The following is a 17,386-nucleotide window of genomic DNA, read 5'->3' on the forward strand; positions in this document are numbered from 1 at the left end:
CACAAGGTATGCATGTAGCTGTGAGAATGACTTCATGGTCTTCTTCTTATTATAGGCTCTACCTCTCCAAAAAATGTAAACTTTCACTTACTCTAGTAGGTAAAAGCTTGGCTGAATCATACTGGGCACAAAGAATGGGTCACAGTTCAAAAAGGAAAAAGAGAAGAATAGGGTCCAGAACAGTTTGACTAATAATATATTCTTTAATGCGACAAATTAAAAAGCTATCCTAGCAAAGTTCAGGAAGGCGTAATGAATCATGGTACTTAAAAGGCTTACTTAGCACATTGTGCAGATTGTTATTTAAAATTTAGAGAATGTACACAATGCCAATCCTCTCATAAATATTTTTTTTAATCATTTTGCATCAGGATTTTCTGATCTCTCACACAATACACAACTTCACTTATTCAATGCTTACAGGATCACATAACTTCACCTTAGGTGAGTTGCAAGAAGATTCACTAACACGCAACAGTGTTCATCTTGTCTGGGAAGCGCCCAGAGAAACGGATTTCACTTGACTCATCCAGGTGCTCATAGTCCTCAAATACACGTTGAAGAAGAAGGATAGATTCTTTGCAGTCACATAAAGGGAATCCTTCTTTTTTTATCATTACGATTTTCAAAGACATATGTCGCTGTTATGACACAGAGAGGGAGAGAGAGAGATTCACACCTGACTCCAAGCAAGCTGAGCAGGAAAAGATGTCTTTATTTACATTACATGTCTATTTATAGAATTCCAACAATGAGCATAGATTGGACAGTGATGATGAGACCTCTTGACTCCGTTGGTTCATCATATGTCCATCAATTCTCTCTTCCTCCAAGAAGGAATGCAAAACATCCACTGTTTACCAGAAAGACTGTGAGAAAGTGTAAAAGAAATCTGTCAACATCAGAAGGCTGAAACACCAGGGCAACAGACATATATTTTTCACTATTTGTTAGAAAGTAAGATGCATTGCTGGGATGATGGATCAGTGACTCAAAATAGTGCCTGCGGGATTTTATCTGAAAAGAAGGATTAATTCTTCTTATTTCTGCTTGTTTCTTTTTCAGGCTATGAATCTTGTCCAATAGATGCCAACCAAATAGAAAGAGGCACAATGATACTGCTGTTTCCAGTGATTCAAGCCTTACTCCACCTGAGTCAGGAATCACTTCTTTGACCAAGAGATTGGGACAAATCTATGGCTTAAGCAGTTCTTCCCAACTAGAACAAGTTCAACAGACAACAGTCCATACAGGGCAGATTTGTGAAGCGTCGATGTTACATAGCTTAAGAAAGTGGCCACAAGTGTGTGCAATTCAGCAGTAAGACTCACAGTATATAGAGACAAACAACCTTGCACCCTGACCTATTTCTTCTTGTTCAACCTCAACATTTTGCAACTTTTTTTTGAGAGTTTTTGCTGAGAACGGAAAACTCCAAATTTCAATATATCTATGTAACTGCTAAAGACCAAATTTCTGGTTGAGCAATTTAATAACGTGGGATTTTAATTCCACTTCCCTGTAGGGCAAATGCTTCTGCAGTTCCTACTAACCTTCACAGTGCTCATGCACCTACCTGAAAGAAAAAAGTCTGTTTTCAGACTTCAGGCACAGCTTATGATCTGGAGACTGAATTTTGGCCCAGGATCTTCTGTGGACAGGTTCCAGAAAAATTTGAAGAGATCAGTCTCAGGAGGTATATTAAACATTTCCTATTGCATTTGATTGTTGCATCCACCTAATGATAATTCAAACAGTGCATGTTCCTCTTCATTAATTATAAAATAATTTTTTAAATCATCTTCATAAATTTACCATTATTCTGCTCAAATACTCAATTACAGGTTTGTCTCCTAACTCATATGGGGAAAAAAATTAATGCCCATTTTAATCACTCACTGTTAAATTTATGGTTGTTAGTTCAGTCCCAAAACTAGTGAACACCTTCGTCTATTCTACTCTGTTGAATGGTTGTAGTGGTCAAAACCATGCAACATGGCCTGTTTCTAATTATACTCTCATGTTTCCTCCTAATGAACAAAAACCCTCCATTTGGTACTTTGCCTGTTAACCTCTGTAGAGGTCACTGCCTCATTCCTGTAATGCAGCACACCTTTTTCCCTTCCATTTAACACAGTTATTACTTTCTGGAAGGCAGGATGTTTCTTGTTCAGACTGATGCACAATCAAGCTGGCCTTTTTCATTCAATATATTATGGACTTCTGTATTTGAAGGCTCAGGGGAAAGTAATTAAGTCTGACCACAAGTGTAATGGCTGCCACAGAGGTTGCCTTGGCTACTCATCCTTTGTGTGCAAAATTGATGACTGATAAAACATGTTCTTGGCTTGAAGATCTTAAGCCATGGTAGAGCAAGAACTTGAATTCAAATAGTCCTGAACAACCTGATGACCATCAACAAAACTACAGGTATCAGCAACCTATATTCTTCTGACTACCTAACAGCTTATTTCTGTCATGGTCTAAAACCCCCTGTTCTGTGGCAGGAAATTTGAACCAATATACTTTATTGCCAATTAACAAGCTGCCAGTTACCAACTCTGTACTGAGAAATAAGACAAATAGACAAACACAGCTTTGCACATGACATCTCTCCTCCTCCCCTTTTACTCCCTTTGCTGCACTCAGCCCCTTCTGATATGTGGGTGATGACACAGGGGACGTGGTGATTGCTCCTTTACTTTTGCTTTTCTCATTCCTGATTTCACTGCCCCAGTAAGGATCCTGCACAGGCTGTATGCCCTCCTGAGCCCCCTCCCTGCTCCTCCTGGGTGACTGTTCTGTGCTTCTTGAGAGGCTCCTGAAAGGAAAAATTAAAACCAAAATCTGATGGGGCCCCAAGTTTGTTTTATGGTGCCGCTCAAAAGCCAGAGCTGGAGGTATTTTTTGTTTCTCCCAGTGCTAAGGAGGTCACCATCAGGGCAAGTATGTCTCTGAAGAGTTACTATGGAAATTACCATGTGCTTTGAACACCTTTTTCCTACTGAAAGAAAGGAGAGCTGTACATCTAGAAATCTTGGGAAATCACAGTCCAAGCTGGCCAACTTCTGGCAGCTGATCAAAAAGTAGATGTGCCAACCAAAAAAGATGTACTCATCTTTTAAAAATATGGAGTTAGACTTCCACCAGGTTTTAAATGGCTTTAGTTGATGAGGTCAGGGACTCTGTCCCCCCACTTTGCTGGCATTAAACAAATGGCTTTCTACTTGTTTTCCATTGTAGCCCCTACTCTGCCTGCCCTGTGAAAGAAACACAAAGGAACTACAAGAACAATTGCAAACAAATGCTGCAAATACTACTTGTGGGATTGTAAACACAAGCAGTGATTCAGCCCTAAATGGCGAAGGGAGTAGCAGGCAACCAGGCCTTCAATTATTAACTAACAAGGCTGGACTGACCCCAAGATTTTCCTCTGTGTTTGTGAGGCAGAGCAGGGGCATTTCACCAAGTGCACAGCATCAGGGTGATTGGGAAAGCAGTACTGTGGCAGCCAGCCCACAGAGCACTCCTAAGGGTGCAGCAGCTGGATTACATGGGCTTTGCTCCTGTGGAGCTGAGAAAAGCCTTCAGATAACTTGATCATCCTAGCTTACTCTCTCTGGGTGGGGAACTGAATCCAAACCTACACATCTGGAGTGTCCCAGAGCGTCCTCTTCCCCTACTACAGAAAGACAGAGAATGGTTTCCTTTAGCTTCCTTGTGTGCCTAACACCTACAGGATGGGTGTTAGATAACCCTAACAGTGTCTGTGGAACAAGTAATGAGAGGGTGTGAATACCATTCTTACAGCTGGAGATCATTCCCTGTCCTTAGTTTCCCTGAGACACGATGCTGAAGTTCAGAAGCAAACCTCACAGAGCATCCCAGTAAAAACCTGGGCTGTTCTTCTTAGGAAAATGGAGTGCCTTGAAAAATGGGCTTCCAGCTCTGTTATCTGTTATCCATGTCTCCTGCCTTTGTGCTGAGGGTAGACATGGAAATTTCCCCCTGCCACCTCACCTCTGCTTCTTTCTCAGTGTGGCCCAGCCACAAAAAGCAGTCTCAGAGATACCTGATCTCTACCAACACCAGCAGGGGTTTGGAGGAGCTAGGTGAAAAAAGGAGGCAGAGGAGCCCCAGGGAAGAGAAGAGCTTGCCTCCAAGGATCTTGTGAGCAGTCTGCATCCACACTTGTCTACTTGCATTTTTCCTCCTGTTTGTTCTTCATTGTTTTTTGGGTTTTTTAATATATTTTACTCTAATTTTAGCTTTTGTAATAAGTGAAACCTCAAATGGACAGAAATGGAAATAAAAAAAAGGAATAACAGACCTGGTGTCACTTCTGACACAAGAGATTGGAGTCTTTCCAGCGTCTCGAAGACAGGTATATAGCAGAAACCCTGCTCTGACAGAAAGCCTTTGCTCACTGCTATCTTCTAATAGCCTATATTTGATTTTTTTTCTCTTTCCCTGTCCCATAAGGTCTGTTCAGACATGAGGATCAGCAAAGGAGCCACAAAGGACAGAAATGTGTTTGTCACCTAACTACACCAGGCCTTTTTGTAACAGAAAGTGTCTGCACAGCCACAGTGAAAACAAAGCCAGTGTTGGAGCTGAGTATTGGAGCAGAGGGAAAGTTTACAGAGGAGCTGTGTAAGCCAGAAAAAATTAATTTTCCTGTGGTAACATACACAAGAAGGGGGTTCCTAGACTGTTCATTAACTAAGCTTGGAGACCAGAAAGATTATTGCAATAGGAACTATGTTTAATAAAGGAGGCATCTCCTCTGGAGGAAAAGTGTATCTCCTAGTGCCTGACATTGTTCCTGTATTTGCACATATCTGGAAAGAATTTCTCCCTACGTTCCTACAGCTTTGATTTTCTTTTGTCCTACATATCCATCACGGGATAACCCTGTTGACTATAATGGAGTGTCACCTGGAATGCATTTTCCTGTGCCTTGGAAGAATATTTTGTGCATAGATCCTGTATACATTATTTAAATGGAAGAACTAAGAAAACAGCATGAAATGTTCATCAGCTTGACTGACAGAGGGGTTGCACACCTGCAGGTCAGTGGAAACTGGGGACAGAGGCATCTCCTCTTTTGCATTCTGAGGAATTCTGAGGTTATTGAAGGTTTTTAATGGTGCAATCAAATCATTATAAGCAAAAAGCTACAAAACCAAATTCAGAACAATGAATGCATCAGTTCATTAATGGAACAGTTCCAGCCATCTGGTATTCATATGTTCAACACTGGGGCTGCTATTGTGCAGACATAAATGACCCAATCTTACCTTCCAGCAAGAGCTTTCATTAACTAAATATATCCAAATTCTTTACTGTTCAGCTAGTATTACAGGCCCTATTCTATGTTTTAGAAAGGCTGGAGTTTGGGGGTGTTTTTTCAGTTTTGGTCAGTTAAAACTTCAGTCTCACAATATTTCCCCTTAGGGTTTGTGTGTGTGTTACCCGTCCCATTGTGGATATGGCACCTCTTGGAAAACTTTTAGTGACTTCTGCTGCTGAAACTCTAGAAAAGGGAGAAGGGGACAATTATTATTTCAGTAAAAACAAAAACATTAAGACACTAGTAGGAAATACTGCCTCTTGAAAGAAAAATTCTTATGTAGCACTGAGTTTTTCACTTGGCATTATTTACTTTTTTCAGATGATAGCTCCAGCAGCTTTTCAAAGCCCACAGAATCACAGAATGAGTTAGATTGGAAAGGACCACAGTGGGTCATGGGGTCCAACCTCTTTGCTCAAGCTGGGTCATCCCAAAGCACATAGCAAAGGATTGCATCCAGACACTTCTTGAATATCTCCAGTGAGAGAGGTCCACAACCTCTTCAAGCAGCTTGTTCAAGTTCTCAGTCACCTGCAGAGTAAAGAAATTCTTTCTCATGCTCAGGTGGAAATTCCCGAGTTTCAGTTTCTGTACACTGCCTCTTGTGCTATTGCTTGGCACCACTAGCACCACCAAGAAGAGCTGTCTCCCTCCTCTTGGCACTGTCCCTTCAGATATTTAGAGATGTTGAAGAGGCCCCCTTCAGTTGTCAGTTCTTGAGGCTGAACAGGCCCGGCTCTCTCATCATTTCCTTGTAAGAGAGATGTTCCAGCCCCTTCATTGTCCTCTGCTGGACTCCCTCTAGGAACTCCATGTAAGACCTGGCATTTAAACAGACCAAATGATGTGCAAAGTTTTATACAGTACAGAGGCATCCATGTAACTTTTTCTGAGCAATTCATTTTTTTAATCCTGTGAAGCAGTACGGCACTCAATTTTTTGGTGTACAAATATCCAGTTCCAAATGAAAGGGCACAGACAGGATAAATTATGGATTTTAGATGCTGTCTATTGGCTAAGGATCACTGTTAGAAAAGGATTTTATATCCATTGGACCTTGACAAAGGGCCAAAGGGGGAAGCTCTGGAGCAATGGACCCAATGGCTGCTGCTGCACTTGCTGGAGGTAAAGCTTTCCATGTTTCCCTGTATCCTCATGAGAAGGGGATTTCAGTCATTTCATGGCAGGCCAGAGCCCTGTGCTTGATGAAAAGGCAAATTAGAACACCATTCATTATCCAGTCATCCTTTAACACCCCACAAACTTGTCTTTTCAATAACCTGGAAAACAAAAGGCTGAATGAGTAGCAGTGCTCAGGCAGCATAAACACAGCGGTGGTGACCCAGCCTCAGGCTCCAACACAGGTGTTCATAGAGCTGAAGGACACGTGGGAGTGTTCAGTGCTGCAGCCATCCCATGGGAGATGCCTGCCCAGCCTCCCCTCCTTGCCTTCCCTCCATACAACCTTTCAGACATCCCTGAGCCTGTGCTCACCCCAAAACCATAGCTCCTCCTCACTGTCTCGCCTCCCTCACCACAGTGAAGCCACAACCATCAGCTCTCATCCAGGAGCCTCCTGGCAACCTTCTGCCCCCATGCCTGTCCCAGACAAACCCTATATACTTCACACAGCCATCAGCTCTCTTTGATGCATCTCATGGCACATGATTTGTAAGACTCTGAACAGTAATACAGAGGTTTATGGTTCTGTATGAGCTGTTACTGCGTTAGTCACTAAGGCACTGAACTCCTTTCTATCTCTGGCAGTAACTAGCTGAAGCATTTTGCAAACCCGAGTCCAGTCATCTCAGGGCAACATGGGACAAGCCCACACGTTCTTTCACAAAGAGCCCTGAGCCCTGGCCACTTGGACAGACAGTGCTCTTATTTGTGGTGCAGGTATTGTCTAAACAGCCTAATCTGACCTAGATTTTGCCATAGAAGCTCCTCTGCTTTTGCGGATATATTCCTAATCCTCAACATGCTCAGGCACCTATGGGCACCCATTTTTCCTTCAATCCTGGCCTTGCAGTCCTGCTGCTAGGGGCTGCGCATGGGAAGAAAGCCATGAAGAGCCAAAGCGTGGCTTCCAGGAGCACTATGGTCACATTCACTCTTCAGCAATCTGCTACTCTTCAGTAGGATTGGGATATCCTCGAGTCCAGATAACAGGAGGCTGAACCAGGGAGAGTTTCCATGGAAAAAGCTGCTCTTTTGCCTTGAGAACTTAGAGGTTTTAGAGGAGTTTGTGGCTCACAGAAAGTCATGCACTGCTGCTGCATCATAGCAGAAGCCCCTAGGAGACTGAACCAAGGCAGAAGCACTGCCACAGAATAAAGATGACATAGTTTTATGGATAGGGATGCTTTCTTTTCATGAGATTTCTGATGTGTCTGAAGTTTCTCTGGAAAACAGCATGTTTTCTAACTGTAGGCAATGTTATTTGCTCAGATTCCTCTGCATCCTGTTCTGAACAGGGGTCCCCAGCATGTGAGCACTGGGCTTCAGACAGTATGTACGTAACAAATGAGCAAAAAGTCAAACTCCAGAGAGTGCTTTATTCTTTGTGAATTGTTGGGACTGTTCTTTGTAATGTACACATGCTTTAGCAGTCTACTACAAATAGTAGGATTCTAAGAAATAAAAAGTGAAATCAATAAAAAGTGATCAATAAAAAGTGAAAATACTGTTCCAATTATTCCTATCTCAGATAATGCTGAAGCATGCCATTTTTTTCCACAGGAATTAGTAGTGATCCCATTAAATGTTTCGTTCAAAGCATCTATTGCACTAATTTCTGCACATTTCCAATCCAAAATGAAATTGTCCATTGCTACCTACACCAGAATATGCTGCATAGAGAAGCGACAGAGTGAAGAGACATTTTAAGTGTAAATTCCCAGATTTTTTTTTTCTTTAATTAAAAACACCAGAGGTACTTTCCAGGCCCAGAATGAAGAGGAATTACATGTTTAACTTTTCTGGGTTTGTATGACTAATCTTACAGCCACTCAGTTGAAACTGTATGAATGCTGAGAATTAAATATATCAATGTCTGCACATGTTAAGCATACTTATGATTTGAATCAATTCACTAAATTGAGCACATGGAACTTACATGGTTTGTTCTGGAAACAGAAGTTTTTCCAGACTGAAGGATGTGAAAACTACTTCCCTATCTAATGCAATTCAGTACATCTGTGTGTGATTACATAAACACGTCTCAGACCACAGAGCACCACAGCCAAGTCTCATAGCAGTTACATTCATTAAACATTAGACCATGTGATCTTCCCTGGACCTTCAATATTTGCCTGTTTTTAAGATTTACTGAATATTACCCATATTTTCTATTTTGACCAAGAGTGGTTGATTGAGAATTAATGACATTATCCTTGACTAAATGACAAGTCAATGTTTCAGGGCTGAGCGAGCATGCCTGAAGTCACTAAGAGAAAACAAAAGAACTGAAAAAACTTTGTTGCTTTAACTATATCAGTTCACTGAAAATGGACTCAAAGTTGTTTTATTTAAAATGTTTGCAATCGCTTTACCTTAATATAATTCCATCTCATGCACAGATCAGACTTTTCCCGTGAACTCAGAACTGTATTTTCTGCTATTTTCCTTCAGGAGTCATTAGCTAGAGGTGCATCCCAACTAGCAATTTTTGAGTACCCATAGGGATGCTAAGCAGTGGTGATTTACAATTTGCAGATGTAGTAGCTCTTAGCAGCAAGCACTGTCCTACTAAAGAAGACTCTGGCATGCCAGAGGTTGTAGGTCTCACCCACAGAGATGTAAATCTTGTCAGATCATCCTTTGCTTGAAGCTTTGATTGCTTTCAAGTTAATCTTGGTTCTTATAGTATCTGGGCAACGGGCTGAGGACAGGACAGATTTTGTAGACATGTACAGGCAGTTTATATCCCAAAAAGATGAGTAAAATCTGGTTTATAATGAAGTTATAGCAGATATACTGCCACCGGACTGGAAGAATCAATTTTGCATTCTGAAGACCACCTGCTCTCTAATCAGTGACTCTTGGATATCATCCCTTTTCTACCTCAAGGGGAGGACACCTGCAGCTTAAGCACAGTGTTTCAAAACTGCAGTTGTCCAGCCCAGATGTGGCCTGTGCACAGGTGAGAAAACTACCAAGACCTGCCACCATAATTGGTGTATAGATGCTAAACCATCTATTAGAGCTTATAACAGAGTATGTTTTTTGGTCACCTCTTGCAAAGCTTGCTTTGAAGAGGTAGAAGATGAAATCCAGCACTTTCCAAAATTAATAGCTTGCTGAGTACTTAACAAAACTTTTCAGCATGTTGAAGCCCAGTCTCAGAGCAAAATTGCAATGCTGAGTACAAAAACAAGGTCTATATGGTGACAACTTCTTCCTAAAGAGAAAACATCTCACCAGCCATGACTACAAGAGACCTGCTCTCCCTGATGCCATAAACTTTGTTAATAACCATACCTGGGGTGCAGCAGATATTGCCAGTAGCTATAGCAGATAATGTCATCACCGTAGTGATGGCACACAAGCAAAGATCAGACTTGAGAATTGTCTCTTCTGCTTTCTGGTTCCTTGAGAAATTCGAGTGTTTTAAGTGGGCTTGGTGCTTTATAATAGACTTTTGTGCTGCTGGAGGCACTGATGGCTTGTATAACTGCAGGTAACCTCCCTAGAAATCTCTCTACAGGGGTTAGAAATGCTTAGTCATTTCAGCCACTGAACTCTAAGTGTTGTACAACATACATCTTTTCACTTTGATGCATGTACATGCAAAAGTGGCCTCTAGATGCTCCAGCAATCCAACGAAAACAGACTATTTAACAGTAAAAACTTATGGGGGCTAGGGAGTGGGGAAGAAGAAGTAGTTTGAACCTGGTTTTGTATAATAAAATAATTCTTGTAATCTGGAAAATTATCCGTTGTGCAACCCCGCCCCTTTCCAAGGATGAGCGCTCCGTGGACCTGCAAACTGACTATTCTATTCCTGTGACGGGGCTCTCAAACGGCTCTTGTCGACGTCGACAAGAGATTCGGAAGTTTCGCAGGACGAGAACCGTGGCTGCTCCAGAAACACCTGCATACCACCGCCACGCAGCCCGAGCCCCGCCGCCCTTTCCCCAGGCAGCCTCCGCTCCCGGGCACCGTGTGCCGTGCGGAGTGAGCGGCCGCAAGCCGGGCACGCGTGGGGTCGGCGGGGCGGGCGCACCTGGGTCCCGCCCGGCCGAGGCGCGCAGGCGGAGCGGGGGCGGAGGGAGCCCGGCCCGGCCCAGCCCGGCTCGTCCCGTCCCGTTCCTACCCTCCCTCTCCTCCCCATCCCGTGCCGTCCCGTCCCGTCCCGCTCCACTCCGCTCGGCTCTGTCCCTCCCCGTCCCACCCCTCATTCCTCCCTCCCTCCCTCCTTCTCTCCCCTCCCTCCTCCCTCCCTCCGTCCCTCTGTGCGCGCCGGCGGCGGCGGCGCCGCGCTCCCTCCAGCCGCGCCCGCGCAGCCCCCGCAGGTAAGCGCAGCGCGGCGGGCCCGGGGCGGAGCGGGCCGCGGGTGCCTCCGTTCTCACCCGCGAGAAGGTGCCCGCTTCCCAATGCCCGAGGGCTCCGTGCCCGCGGCGCCCTTCGGCTCCTCTCTCTTTGGCTTTTTCTGCCGTGTTTCCGAACCTGGGCTCAATGCCGCGGCGCGCAGCGGTGTGAGGGCGGCGCGCCTTGCCGGGGCCCTCTCCGGCGCAGGGCTCCTTCGGAATGGGCTCGAGTGCGTTCGAGGCGTCGGGTCAGGCTGCTATTCCTGCTGGACTAACGTCTCCGGGGCTGGCCTGGAATAACTGATGGGCACGCACTTGATTAAGGAACACTAACAGGACTTACTTAGGGTCTGCCCTCCTATTTTTATTTTTTTCTCTTTTTTTCTTTTTTTTTTTTTCCTTTCTTCACCTCTATCTTTCCCGCCCCCCACCCTACCCCCCCCCCCCCCACCCGAAATCTCTTTGGATATATTTATACCAAATTAAGGCAGTGGGAAAACTCCTAGATAAAAAAAATAGTTGCCACCTCTCTCTCCTGACTTCCTCAGTCCTTCGGACGAAGAGCCTGCTCAAGTCCGATGGGAGCAGTATCGGTGTATCCATGGTGTTTACAAAGGTAGAGGACAGGGAGAAGATGAATGACAAGCATAAGGGTGTGATTTATTAGAGAAAGACCGGGAGCGGGGGGAAGAAGGAGGGAAGCTAGAGGACAAAAGCCGTTAGCGAACTGAAGTGAGAAGAGAGAGGTGGAACCAGAGGGACCAAGTTTCTTCCTTCTCGCTTCTTTTTGTATATTCTTTTTTAATAGCTCCACAGTAGGAACCGTCCCAAAAACTGCTTCCGACGGAAATATGTGAAAAGTTTTCATTATCGCAAAAATGTTGGAATGTCTAAATTTAATTTTCTTGGGAATATCTCCGTGAAACAAGCCCACACCTTCATGATTTCAGTTGTCTGTGAATGTTAGAAGCTGCCTAAATCCCCCCTTTCTTTTTTTCTTTTTCTATCCTTATTTGCTCCAGATTTGGGTTGATTTTCTGTGTGTTTATTTTATTTTATTTTTGTTGCTTGGTGATTTTTTTTTGGTTGGAGGTTTTTTTTTGAAGTTTCAAGGCAAAATAACTTGGGGGAAGACCCTGTAGGCAACTTGTGTTCTCAAAATTGGGGGAATTGGGGCAGCTGCCGTCTTTTTACTGCTAAGAACTGCTGCAACTCTTATCTTTTCAAAGAAAGTTTTTGCATGCTAGGTCAGGTTTGGTGTGTTGTACCATTTGGTCTAAAATGAATCACTCTCAGGTCTGGGAGTCATGTTTCAATTTGGCGGCCAGGGCTGTGTGCCGTGCAGCCTGTTACTCTTGTGCGAGGATGGGCTATACTAAAGTACTAAAATAATATTGCTGGCAATTTCAGCAGTGGACTGAAGCAACAGGCTGTGTGCACAGGCGTAAGTGAAGCTCTGCCCTGCAGCTTGCTATTACTGGCTATAGGCGTGCCGCATGTCTTTCCTTAACTGATATGTGCTCAGACTTACAAAGCAACTTGATAGGCTAGGCCTGTGTTTTACTGCTGTTTTTATTAAATATTAACCACACAAAATTAAATGCTGTTTTGCTCCAGAATAGATTGACACGGTCTCTTCCTGTGCAGTTGTACGTGAACAGTGGTTGTTTTCCTTCTTGTAGGGCAAATTACCAAGGAAATGTTATTTAGGAATACTGAGAAGCACTGCTGCATGATCAGTGTGGTATTGTCTTTATCACTCCCTATTACAGATTGCAGTAGTTGGACTCTTGGCTGCTATAAACCTTGTTCTGAGAACTTAGCAGTAGCAGTCCTGGTTGAAGAGAGGAAAACATTGGCTGGTGTCTGCTTTCTCTTCCTCCACTCTTCAAAACAAATATTGAGGGTCGAAAGGTTAAACAGCTTTTGAGACAAAACACATGGAAAATGCAAAATTAAAGTAGTGCTACACTGCATACCCAGCCTTAATATGTGAACTCCACGTGTGAATAACGGACAATCTTATCACTGTGAGCAAAAATACTTTATGGTCATGTGGTTTTCATCAGTAGCTCTGGAAGATTGTAACTAAAATATAATTCATTCTCTGCTTAAGAATGGGGAAAAATAAAAATCTGTTTTACTTGGTCTTATAGTGTCACACGGTTTAACTATTTGGGGAATCCAGGAAAAGTTGTTGAAGAAATTGTTTTGTTCTGCTTTATACTTACATGGGATTCACTTTGATATCACTGTGATGAGCTTTTAATAGCACTTTAGTGGATAGTTATCTGTTTCTCAGTGGCCTCTCCATATTGATCTTGCTTTTTCTCATATTCAGAGGATTAAATTAAAAAGCAAGTAATTCTTCTGACCAGTTTATTCCTTTAGGAGACCACCACCATCTTCTCTTTGAGTACCCAGCAGTTTGAGCACTCTCAGAGGTGAGCTGCCTTCTCCAGATGTCAGAAGAGCTGGCTTTGAGCACCTCTAGGTGGTGACCTGCCAGCACTTACTGAGAACTGTTGCTGTTGTATCTGGATTTTTTTTTCATATGGATGTAGAGGAAAATTGAGTGCAGCTCTTTTGCCATCAGGGCTGAGTGGGGAACTCTTCACAGGCTGTCACTTATGGTCTTGGTGATGCTGAAGGATATGGGGAAGAATTTGGGAGTGGGAAGAGGTACTGTTTGGCAGTTGTCCTTTTCACTCTTGTTTCCCCTCACAAAATTAGAATTTGCTACATAAATGCAATTTCCTCCCTTTCCGAAAGAAGAGTGCGTGCAATTTAAGGGACGCTTAAAATCAGCTTAAGTCCATCTAAATGAGATATTTGAAGAGTGGCTGCTACACATAATGCCAGGGAAAAGATGCATGCAATTGTTTTACTGAGAGAAGGACAGAGCAATCAATATTTGATCCCTCCAGCATCTTTAGTTAGTGGATTAGTTTTTTTATATGTTGTGCATTTCACTGCTTCATCTTTGACAATGGGCTGTATTATTTTTTTCTATCAGTTTAGTGGGATTAAAAGAAAACCAACTTTTGGGAAAATAAAGTATGTCTTTTCTTTTTCCATCTTCCCATCTTTTCTTAAAAACTGCTTTCAATTTAGGTATGGTCCTCATTTTTTTCCTTAAAAGTTTTGATAATTTGGAGGGAAAACGCCACTCTCCAGAAATCCTTGATCGTGAGGGAGGCAGTAATGGCTTCAACTGGCAGTGGTTATGAAGTATCTGATGTGTTTTTGACTTTTCTGTTCCAGGTGTCGCAAGGTGATACTGTAGAGATGTGGCACTCCTCAGCAGTGCTGCATTAGGGCTGAACTTACTTCATGTTTTCCCCCCAAGTATTTTTCTTCATAGCTAAAGCAGAAGCTTAAGGTTTCATCCATTGCCCGTAGACATCAATGGAAAAATCTGTATTGTCACTGAATGACTTTGGATCAGGTGTAAGGCTGACGTGTTGCTTTGACAGAAATATAAAATTATTCCCAGGGCAGAAGAAAGTTCTGTCAAGGAAATGAGAGCTGCTGATCTACTTACATGTCCGGGAACTTGAATTTTGGCTTTCTTCATTTATATTTCAAGCTTATTTTCTTTAAAACTTGTAGAAACATTTCCTGTGCATTCATGCACTTTCACTGATGCACTAGTATATATGACAGTGAACATCTGAATGTCTGGTGCCTTAGTTTGGTTTTTGTTGAAAGTAGAGGAGAATTCTGAGAAGTGCCTGTCTTTGTGTACTCAGACCTCTCCTTCTCTCCTCCATTGGTGTTTCTTGACTGCCTGACACTGTTTCCTTACTCCCATAACAGCACACCTGGCTTGCAAAATCTTGTTAATTGTTTGGCTGAAGGTTGCACTCTAGGATAAATTTTCATTTTTTAATGACTGGTGTCTCTAACTGTTGAAAGTACTGTTTCTATTTGTGCAACATTGAGCACCAAAAATGAAAAGAGCCTATCTGCTGGTGCTGGTTTAGATAGTATACATGTGTCCCCATCTCACATGACAACTCCATGACATGGCATTTCTCTTACAAGGTCTTGACAAAGAAGTCGTTCTGTATTTCTCTACAGAGGAACAATAGCCTTGCTTGGATTAGTGCAAAGTGTCCAGGACTTCCTGATAGGCACAGCCTGGAATAGTTTTTAGACCATGTTTTTTTCAGTCCTGTATCTATTTCCTACTGGATCTGGCTCCTTCTTCACCCAGATACTGCAGGCAGTTAGGTTAGTGCGTGTAAGGAGGAGAGCACTGGTGCATTTACCCCAGAAGTAAAGAAGTATTTCTTCTTAAAAAGAAAGTGAATCTGCTCCCTTTGGTTCTGGCAGGCAGAAACAGACACAGACTTGAGGGGCTGCTGTGGTTCAAGGAGTCTGGGTAAGGCATGCCTGCCCCTGCCAGCAGCACAGCTGGAGAGGGGGAACCACATCCCTCCTCCTCAAAGCCACTCCCAGGATAAATAGCCTGGACAGGGCTCTGTCCTGGGGTGTGTGCAAAGTGTTTTGCTTTCCAAGTGCCTTGAAGATTTGTGATGGTGGACTTTGTAATGGATAATAGCCAGGCTGCTGGTCCTGCTGGGGAAGGAGGAGCAAAGTGTTTTGTGCCTTGCTGTTTCCCACTCCTACATTGCAACGTGGTCTGCCGCTGAAATGGTGGTAGATGGTGTGGATCAGTGGCACAAGAAATGCCTTCAGTTGCAAAAGTGAGGAGGCTGGATCGCTTTTAAAAGGAAACATATTTTGTGAGTACAGACACTGTATTGCTGAAAACCATATGTAGACTTTTGTGCCAAATGAATTCTCTTTACTTTAGATTTCTTTAACTTGAGAGGCATTGACATTACTATTTTTTTCTCTTTTGTCTTCCATGTGATATACTCAAAATAAAATTTGGTGGTCCTCTCATTTTCTTTTCAAAAATACAGAAGAGATAAATATAAGAGCCTGATATTATCTTTTTGGTTTTGCTTCTTACTGTGACTAAGAGGCAAACACGTCCTGAAGTGGATTTTTGAAACTGCTGAAAAAAATGTCTGTGAGTTCCATAGTCGTATATGATAATCCTCAGTTTGGTGTAGGCCTCATGTTGCCATATTTCAGACCAGTCTGGCTTTTCTGTAGGAATTTATGTGCCACAGTGACCTTCGGAGTAGGATGGATTTTGCAGGCACTTTCTGCAGTACATCCATTTCTTTGCCTGCTAGAAAATGTATTGCATGTTGCAGTGCTTGCAGGAGCAAGCCTGAAAGCATTGGATTGACATCAAAGGCAAGATCTTTCTCTACAGAATGCTGGAGATTGTAAGAGTGGTAAAAATCTGGCAAAGGAAATGCATACTGTTTTTCATTGCAAGCCCCTTTCCCTCCCTCCTCCCCGTCTTTTTAGGGTGTGTGTGGCAGATATGAAATAGTCGTGGTACATTATTTATGGGAGCAGAAGGTTTTCTTAGAAGTTCTTTTGCCAATTGAGGATGATTGCTTTCACCCTGGGTGGAAAAATATAGCTATAGTTATCCATATTTTTATTAAGAAGAAGTTAGGTATAGCTATAAATGTTGGATGAGTATTGAATGTTTCCAGCATCAGGAAACTGGTATCTTCTTTGAGTAAGTGGGTGATTATGTAATAGCAGTAAGCTGAATGTGAACTCTAGCAAAGACTTACTGGAATCCAAGCAGTCAAGAGAGATGCTGTACAAGTCACACCTGTTTTTAGGGTGGTTATACTTCAGGTTGGTGTTTGTAGGAAAGGAGAAAGACTGATAAACTCTCAAGTTTTCATAGCTACATAGCTTTCAAGTTGTGGCAAGTGTTGTTTTGTCTGCTCCGGAGGGGTTTTGATAAAGGGTCTGTAGCTGCTGGATTTCACTAAATGTTTAGTCTTTGATAGTGCACTCTGTTTTTGACCTGTTGTGGTTGTCAGATGTGCTGGACAATATGCTGAGGCCTTGAGCTGCTGGGGTGGCATTGCGTAGCTGCAGTGTGTGACAGGCAGCATGCCTCCCCGAGCCAGGATGTGGGTGTCCACAGCCAGGGTGTTTGTGCAGAAGAAAGCCCAAGTTTGTTTGCTGCTCAATTCTGAATCAGCCTTGCTGGCGTCAAGCGAGGTGGAAGGGCTGAAGGAGGGGTGGAGGGCAGCAGTGCAGCAGTCCCCCACCCTCCCTTCAGCTCTCAGCACAGGAGCCCAGTGGATGGTGAGCACCCCTGCCCTCCTGTGCTTTGGGCCAAGGAGAAGCAAATTGTCAGAGTGGCACCAGCTGCTGCCAGTTGGATGGCTGGGGGCAGGAGACCTCGGTGGGGGACTGCAGGCAGGCACCTCAAGCCGGTGGCAGTGTCAGGAGAAGGTCGCCTTGCCCCTAGGCATTGCCCTGCACTGGGAGGGACTGTGGTTGTCATTATTGTAGTCATATTTGTTTGGCTTGTATGCCTGCATTAGGTGTTCACAGACTCTTTTGGTGGGATTTGTTTTTCTTGTGGTTAGTGTGTTTTTTACAA

The 17,386-nt window shown here is 43.4% G+C and overlaps 1 protein-coding gene and 1 long non-coding RNA gene across 3 annotated transcripts in view; one reads left to right on the top strand and one right to left on the bottom strand.

Annotated features, from left to right (window-relative positions):
• Positions 1–695: 695 nt before the first annotated feature.
• On the bottom strand, positions 696–10,385 carry LOC148219715 (uncharacterized). The gene is made up of 2 exons (XR_015799403.1): positions 1,577–10,385; positions 696–869 (listed from the first exon to the last, which is right to left on the bottom strand). It is a non-coding gene; the product is annotated as an uncharacterized LOC148219715 (long non-coding RNA).
• A 399-nt stretch (positions 10,386–10,784) lies between these two features.
• Positions 10,785–17,386, top strand: part of LPAR1 (lysophosphatidic acid receptor 1) — a 74,395-nt gene continuing 67,793 nt past the window's right edge. The window contains exon 1 of one of the 2 annotated variants that reach the window (XM_014884097.2): positions 10,785–10,869. The gene's annotated coding sequence lies outside the window, so the exon portion shown is untranslated. Of the gene's footprint in view, positions 10,870–15,069; positions 15,636–17,386 lie in introns of those variants that run through there. The other variant, XM_088157119.1, reaches the window with a different exon arrangement.

Source organism: Sturnus vulgaris, chromosome Z (genome assembly GCF_052056855.1).
Source record: "Sturnus vulgaris isolate bStuVul1 chromosome Z, bStuVul1.hap1, whole genome shotgun sequence".
Classification (NCBI taxonomy): domain Eukaryota; kingdom Metazoa; phylum Chordata; class Aves; order Passeriformes; family Sturnidae; genus Sturnus; species Sturnus vulgaris.